We start from the raw sequence: 8,222 nt of genomic DNA on the forward strand, positions 1-8,222 counted from the left end.
CCACGTTAATGATCCTGCAGCTTTGAAAAGAAGGCGGTACGTGTGCTGAGCCTGGAAGGACCACTAGGAATGTGGCCCACGGAGACGGCAGAAGAACGTTCCAGGGCACACGCTTGGAGACCGTGGGGGGTGGGGGGAACCGCACTGGAGAGGCGGGCTGGGGCCAAGCGATGAAGACTCCCGGAGGCTCAACCAAGGTTGCACCCCCCCTTAGTCGACAAGCAAGGGAGGTAGCCGAGGGTGTCCCAGCAGCAAAGTGACAAGACATGATGAGGGACCCGGGTGGGTGTCACACAAAGCTTCCTAAGAAAGTCAAAAAATACCTGCATCGTTCTGGCTTCAGAACACCTATCGAAGAGAAGGTTTTACCCGGATGAAGAGGAGGGTGCCTAACGCAGGGGTCTGCACGTTTCTGTGAAGGGGACGTGTCCCACCACCCCCAACCAGGGGAGAGTGACGGCCTCCCTGATCAGCAGGCTACCCTTCCCGCAGGGTAGGAAGCCTCGATGGGAGGAGGGGTGGGCGAGCAGGGGAGGGCAGGTGGAATTCGGGAGAGCTGTGGACAAGCCAGCCTCCGGGGCAACTAGGAAGGACCACACCCCACCACACGTCCTGGATGCGGACGGACCGAAGGGAGGGCGGGCGCCCTCCTGTCTGCATGGCTAACAGATCAATGCAGGTCTGAGAGGCATTCTCTCCTGGTCTGACGCAGCCTGCACAGGCCCACCGCCCTCCTGATAACCTTAACACGCTGCCTCCCCCAGCGTTAAGCAAACACACCCCGTTCCAAAGAACTGTACCCAAAAAGGTCCCAGGAAAACCACGTAGTGGGAGGTGTTCCGAGGACAGACACAAAACCCCGCGGAAGCAATAACCCTCCTAGAACCACCATCCATAGCAACTCTGTGGGTCTGGAATGTTCCCCTCTGCTCTGCTGGGTCTGGGCTCAGGCTCCCACCCACAGAGCTGTGCCCGTGGGGGCAGAAGCTACCGAAGCCCGCACCTACAGAGGATGTGGCTGACGACCGACTGGGAGGTTCTCAACAGCAGGCAGGCTGCTACGGGCCCGGCCTTGCTCAGGGGGCCCTGAAGACAAGAGGCAGGTTCCTGGGTTGCTGCCTGTGGTTCCGCTCACCTTCTTTGAACCGAATCTCCTCCAGCCCACAGACCTGGCGGGTGGGAAGGGAAATGGGAGGGGCAGAGGCTCTAAAACTACAGTGAGCCCATCCCCTCCCCACCCCCCGGACGGGCAGGAGCTTCTAGAAGACACCAGAAACGAAAGCACCTCTTTTACTGCCTGGAGAATCTTGGTTGGAACAGCCTTCTCAGAGACAGCCAGCCTCCTGGAGAACAAGCCGTGGGCTCTAAGCTCTAAGCTCCCAGCCCACCCTGGCTACTGCCTGCTGTTCCCAGACCCAGATCTGACCTTGGGCCTCCAAACTGGCCTGGCTAACCCAGACTCATCCTTCAAGTCCTTGGCATCACCGGCTCTAACGGGCAGACTCCTCGCCACGCCCCACTTCACTCTGCATTCCAGCCCCAGCCATAGAACAATCTACGAATGTGCTTCCGCCCTCAACATCACAGAATATACCCTTTCCTGAGGACTCCGGGTCTCACACAGGCTTCAACATGTACCAAGTGCATGGCCTTGGCCAACCCAACGGCTCTCGGCTTCACTTCCCTCCCCTGTAGGTCGGGGACAGCAGGAGCGCCTGTCCCGCGGGGCTGTGTGAACACTGGGTCCACCGCTAGGGCCCGACCAGCACCTGCTGATACAGGACGCGCTAACTGAACGTGAACTACGGTTTCCTCTCTCCCTACAGCAAACGCTAGGAGACTGAAATGTTGGTCGACACACTACCTCACACCATCCGGGGGGAACTTATTTTTCTCTGTTAACAGTACATCCGGCTTGTCAACCTGCTCTGCAGAGGAAGTCCTGCTCTCCGAGTCCACAGGCCATCCAGGAAACACGTTCCAACTCAGGTTCTAGATTCCGGGAATGAAGGAAGATGGACATTCTCATCACCAAGAACCACCCTCTCCAAAGCCTACCTCTCAACATCATCACCTGCAAGGGAAGACGCTCTTCTTGATAAATCCTTAAAATTGGTTGCATCTGGGGAGTTATCCTGCAAGGCTGATTCTCCCGGAAAAGCCGTTTAAGGCAGCCCACTGTTCTTTCTCGGTTTTGGGAATCATTCAGGCCAACACCTGAGTTTTACAGTTGAAGGAACTGGGGCCCCGCAAGAAGGTTAGGACACTCGCTCTCAGTCCCGTAGCGGGGTCAGAGAGTTGGGCAAGCTCTGTCCTTCTGGAATAATCCCCAGCAGGTGTGTGAACAGTTGCTGCAATTGAATTTCATCACCTAATTAAGAAAAGCTGTTCATGTGTGTCAGCAATGCAGAAACAAAGGACAGAGGAGGCTGGTCCCGAGAATGATGACCTCAAACAACTTTTCTAGTCTTAAGGAAAGGCACCTTCAACTTAGTCCTTGGATCTCCAAGGTAGGAGGCTACCCGGAGAGGGTCCATCCTCCTTAGAAGCATTCCATTCTGTTCATGGCCCCCTGGCTCCCTCTGATGTCCCACCTCCAGAAATCTGGGCGTGGGGGGGCACTCCATGCTTGGTCAGATGACCTGTTAAGAGTCTGAGCCTCACTGTCATCCTGAGTGATTCCAGACCACCAGACCCCCAGAGGAGCTGACTTCGTCTCCACTGTCCCTAGCCCAAGCGCAGAACAGAAGGAACAGCAGACAGTCAGGAAAGGGGATGCCGGGCCCAGGCTAGCCATAGCCCTTGTGTGCGTGGGTCCCCAGGCTGGGGTCGCAGGCCTGTCTCCTCTCCAAGTCACAACGAGTGGCTGGGCTAGGAATCTGTAATGACCATCCAGCTCTGGGATCCTCAGTCTGCAAGGACACGACCCCCTCCTGTCTCCACCACCAGAGAGAAAGGCTCTCAAGAAGAGGAGAAATTTGAACAAAAGAAGACAGCAGGGCCAAATTATGAACCCCAACGGAACAAAGAAGCGACGTGGCTCCTAGCTTCTGGCTGAGCCCCAAGTTCACCCACCAAACATCAGCAGCTTCAGCCGAAGAGTGCGTGGGGTCCCTCCCAAGTCCCCAACCACAGCGGGTCCACAGGAGAAGCACCGTCCTCTAGTGCAGCCGGGACGCGGGAATTACACACCATCAAACCAGGGGCACCGAACACGCTGATCAAACACGCATCTGAAAGTGGCCTTCCGGCTGTCAGGACCCCAGCCAGGCACAGCCTGTGGGTGCTCACGGTGCGCCTTCGTGGCCTCAGCTCAGCCCTCAGCGTTTGAGTCCGCCCTTGGGTAGCTCTCCAGGCCCACTGGCATTGGTGTCAGGGCCCCTTTCGACACGTAAACTTCCAAACTCCAATTCTGCTGGGATCTGGAAAATCCCCACCCCATCAAAATTAGGTTATGTGCGTCCCGTTTTCTCACGAGGTCTGCAATCCGTGCCCGGCCTTTGAGAAGTGGTGGAGGGGGAAGCCCACGCCCCAGTAGGTGGGAGGCGGGGAGGTGGGTCGGATTCTCCAGGCGGCACACTGCACCAACACCCCCGTCATCACACAAAGCAGCGTTCAGCTCGCTCACTCTCCTCCACCTCCAAAACCATCAAGGGCTCCCACGGCCACTGGATCGAGACCAAAGTCAGCCCCGAGTTTGAAAGATGGTGATTTGTCTCCAAATTTCCTTTGCATTCTTTACAAATCATACAAAAACAAAAACCATAAAGTCAACCAGAAAAGTAGGAAACACCAGGTGCCTGGTGCCAGGGAAAAAAAATACCCCTGCACACCGTGGTTCCCACCCCGCTGCTGGGCCAGGCAGATCCCTCCCGCCAGGTGCATTTCCGGACACCCGGACCCGCCCCGCCTTCCAGCTTTGACTCAACAGCCCTCCTTCACGCGGCAGCCCGACCCTCCTCTCCCTCCCCGGGACTCCAGCTCCACAGGAATCCGCACCAACTTACTTTGGGCCCTGCCCTTTTCTTCAGCACACAGCTCCTCCGCTGGCCGCTCTCTCCTAAGGGCACCCCCCCCACCCCGCCCCATTCACTAGAATGTGTCCTTACAGATCCCCAGGCCCCGCTCCCAGCAAAGAGCTTCCTTGCCAGAACTGTTCATTGCAAGATGTCCAAGTCAGATGTCTTTCTGGTGCCGGGGCCAAGGCCCCCTCCCCCAGGGCACCCACTTGGGATATTCTTGGGGAGCCTTATCCAACCCTTGTCCGTTACCCGGACTTCCGCCCGGCGCAAGACAAGCACAGGGTATTTGTTGAACGGGCATTATCATTATTATTATTATTCGCTGCAAAGAAAGGCAGAGAGAGAACTTTGGAAGTGACCATCCTAGACCTGACTATGGAGATCACGAGGGTACAACAGGGAGCCCCTTGGTCCCCGGGACAGGAGCCTGGCCCGAGCGCCCAGGATGGTGCCGGGGTGCTGGGGGGGGGGGGGAGTGCGGCGCCGGAGGGCGGAGCGCCCAGACCCCCGGGAGGGGAGGACGCGGCGGGAGGGCAGCGGCCGCAGTCACCGGGGTGCGGGGATGGGCAGAGCGGAGGACGCGCGGCTCCCGGCCGCCCCGGGCCGCGCCGCCCTCCCCGCCGCCTCCCGCGCGCGGCCGGTTCGCGCTCGTCCCACCCGGCGGCCCGCGGCCTTCCCCCCCCACCCCCCGCCCCAACCCGCCCGACCCGCCTGCAGGAGCGCCGGGGTCGCCGCGCTGCAGACCCGCGCCCGGCGCCGGGGCCACCGAGGGACAGCGCAGGGCCAGGGTGGCGCCCTCGGCCGGGAGCCTGCGCGTCCCCGCCCCGACCCCAGCGCCCCGGGACCCTGGCCGGGTCCGCCCCGCCCCGCCGCATCCCTCCGTCCCCCCACCCCACCCCCGGCCGCGCCCCGCTCCCGCGACGCCGACACAAAGCGACGCGCGTCACCCACCTGGTCCCGCGCGGCCGGGGCTCCGGGGGCTGCGCCCAGGCCGGGTGTCCGGCGCCGCGTGCGGGGTGCGCTGTCCGGTGCTCGCGCCCGCCGGAGCCGCCCTTTATCCCCTGCCCGCCCTCCAGCGGGGCGCACCGGCGGCGGGGGGCAGAGCGGGCGGCGGCGAGCGGCACAAAGACGCGGGCGCCCGGGCTCGGCCCGCGCCCCCGCCCGCCGCGCAGCGCCCCCTGCCGCCCGCCGCGCGCCCGGCCTCCGCCCTCCGCCCTCCGCCCGCCCGCCCGGGGCGGCGCCTCCGCCCGCCGCGCGCCCGGGACCGCGGGGTCCCGCCTCGTCTGCGGCCGCCGGGACCCGGGAGGGGGCGGGGGAGGGGGGCGGCGTCAGCCGGCTGGGAAGCCAGCGGGTGACCCCCTCCGACCCTCAGCCGGGTGACGGGAGAGCGCCGCCCCGGGCCAGACCCGAGCCCGCAGGACCGCGGCCGCATCCCTGCCGGCTGAGGACCTGGCGGTCACGGCCGAGGGCCTTTCTCCGCCGGCGTCACGGAGATGCCTCTCCATCCCCGCTACCTGGTTGCTCGGGCGGATGGAGGAGAGCCGACCCGGACGGTCGGAGAGGCGAGACCCCCGGCAGAAGCAATCCCCTTCCTAGTCTCAGGGTTTCTGGCTTGTTGCTGTCGAAGACCGTTGAGGGCAGAATTCTTGCAAGATTTATTTTTGCCACTCCCTTTGGTAGCTAGAAGTTCGCCAGGTGTTAAACTATATGCCTGTCGGGCATGCAGAGCCGAACAAAACTCGTTGGTGTGTGTGTGAAACAATGCCTCCTTCAATGCAGAGACTGGGTTCTCCAGAATTGTGGGTCAACCCCCCACAGTATCTTCCTTCCTTAACACCATCCCCGCCACTGTGGGCTCAGGATTCTAATGCCTTCACCTACGGGCCCCCTGTGCTTCCTGACTTCTCTGTGCTTCCATTGTTTTCGCTGGAAATGCAGGTGCGTGTGTCTCAGGGATCCTCCGAGGGGTTCAGTCAGTCAGCTGCGCACAGAGCAGTATGCACGTAACTGATAATGCCCGACTCTAAGGACAGCAGTGCCCTTGGCTGTTATTTCTCCCCTTTACCCCAAACAGGTACACTACAAGATTCTCAACTTCCCTTGACTTTGTGTATGATTGGCCTTCCTCTATGGCACACACGTCTGTTTTTCAAAAACATAAATCTGTCTCATCCACCTTGGGAAGTTACCCCGGCAAATAGTTCCCCTCCTCAGAGGTACCCGTACGAACGTACGAACGGGTACCTGACTCCCGAGGTCTCTCAAATTCCTCACGGACATGTCGTTGATCAGGAAGGAGGCATAGTGAGATGAACCCTAATACTTTTACTCCAGATGTCGGGAGGTGAGAACGGCCCAGCTCAGGGGCCGGAGCCTCTCAGAGCACATAATCACCTTTCCCGGACTCTGTGACAGGACCTACAGAAGAATTCGGGTGCAAGGGCGGCTGTGGATCCGCGAGGAATGGAAATGAGCCTGCCCGCTCCGTGACGCCTGGGTCCATGCTGAGATGCAGACATGAAATCGAATCAGAGGAGCTGAGAAGCAGCATCTGGGGCTGGAAGGCGGTGTGCTCTGAGCCGGGGGTACACCTGAGCTAGTAAGTGTTTACGCAGGGACTTGTATATGACTTCACTCCCACTCTGACTTTGGTAATGAGATCATCTGAGAAAGAGGACATCCTCATCGATAATATAACTTGCATCCAATGCGTCTAGAGTAGAGTTGTTTTCTCTAGAGGCTTCCCGATCAATCGCCTCTTCTCCCACGCCCCCGATCTCTGAACTTGTGTAATACTGAGCTTGTTTCTGTGCGGGCCATGGCATCTGTCACACTCATGTTTCGGATATTTACCGTCTGGTTGTTAGATCTTAAGATTCTGTAGAAGAGTGATGAGGCCGTTTTTCTCTGTACTCCCCCATAGGGCCTTGGGCATACTAAGCCCCCAATAAATAAAGAGTGAAATCGTCCACTGTGAGTTCGTGAGTTCTAACCTGGGAGCACCCATCCCGGCTCTCTCCAGCAACGAGCTGCCTGGGTCTCTCAAGGCCATTTCCACTCATTGCCGTTTGGCTTCCAGTCCGATCCCTTCACAGGCGGTGACTTTGGGCCATCTCCCCCAGAGGTTTTGTCAGAGGTTTATCACGCCAGGCCCATTTTAAAAGATACCCATTGTTCCTAAGTGTTTGTGACGCATCATTCCCTCACGGAACAAGTGCCTTTTTGATTACCTACTGGAGGCAAGATTCTGGGCTCGCTGGTAAACAGGCTGCTGCCTAAATGGTCCAGAGGCTGGAGAAACGCAATTCCATTCTCAAGTTTCTCCTCCAGACACAAAATTGAGGGAAGCTCCAGATTCACGCTCGTGGATTAAAAGAAAAACATTTCAGACGCCGCAGTTTGTATGACTTTGTAATCACACATTCTGTAAGTACAGAAAGTTCACATTTCTTTAATTTTTAAAATCCCTTTGGATGCCATGCCTCGTTTCAAAGAGCGTAGCCAGCAACTAAATGTCACTTATTGTTCTGCCTCTCTTGGCTGGGATACACAAGAATCAGGAGCATCTCACGGTTCGGGGAGTGCAGGATGGAACCCACATTTGCCCTCAGCACGTGGCCAGGTCCCCTGACAGCCTCCCCCAAGCCGTGCCGTCCCTTTTGAGCAAGCTGGCCACAGTTTCTCTTCCACGGGGTCAGCTCCCCAGGTGGCCCAGGTGGCCTGCGAGGGACAAGGCAATGCCAAATCCCTTCCTGCCACTCTCAGGGCATCCTGGGAAATCTCCCCTGGTGGCCACTCCTGCCTCCCACCTCTCAGAGGCCTCTCCCTTTTCCCCCAACCCACACATCCCAAAGAACCTCATCCGTGCCCAGAACGTCCACATAAGACAGGATGCAGGGAAATTGTCCTCAGCTCTGCCTTCAGCTTTGCAAACACCCCGGAGCTGGAAATACTACAAGACTCAGCTCTTTTCCTAGACTACCTGGAGAGAAGGTACAAAAAAAGCAAAGTTACATTGCGATCACTTGAAATACGTGGTCGAAACAAAAAAGAAGCATAGCTTAAGGAAGAAAATCAAAACCTCAAGTAAGAAAATACAAGTGGAGAGAAAAATTCATCCCTGTGGTCCCTTGACAGCACTGCTGTGGACGGAATTGCGTCCCCTCCCAATTCTTATGGTGAGGTTCTAACCACAGCTAA

At 58.6% G+C, this 8,222-nt stretch overlaps 1 protein-coding gene across 5 annotated transcripts in view; it reads right to left on the reverse strand.

The window, feature by feature from the left end:
- RNF144A (ring finger protein 144A) overlaps positions 1–5,702 on the reverse strand; it is a 364,490-nt gene extending 358,788 nt beyond the window's left edge. For 4 of the 5 annotated variants that reach the window (XM_053201276.1, XM_053201275.1, XM_053201274.1 and 1 more), the window contains exon 1: positions 4,974–5,196. The gene's annotated coding sequence lies outside the window, so the exon portion shown is untranslated. Of the gene's footprint in view, positions 1–4,973; positions 5,197–5,536 lie in introns of those variants that run through there. The other variant, XM_053201282.1, reaches the window with a different exon arrangement.
- Between the last annotated feature and the right edge of the window lie 2,520 nt (positions 5,703–8,222).

This window comes from Acinonyx jubatus, chromosome A3 (assembly GCF_027475565.1).
Source record: "Acinonyx jubatus isolate Ajub_Pintada_27869175 chromosome A3, VMU_Ajub_asm_v1.0, whole genome shotgun sequence".
Lineage (NCBI taxonomy): Eukaryota > Metazoa > Chordata > Mammalia > Carnivora > Felidae > Acinonyx > Acinonyx jubatus.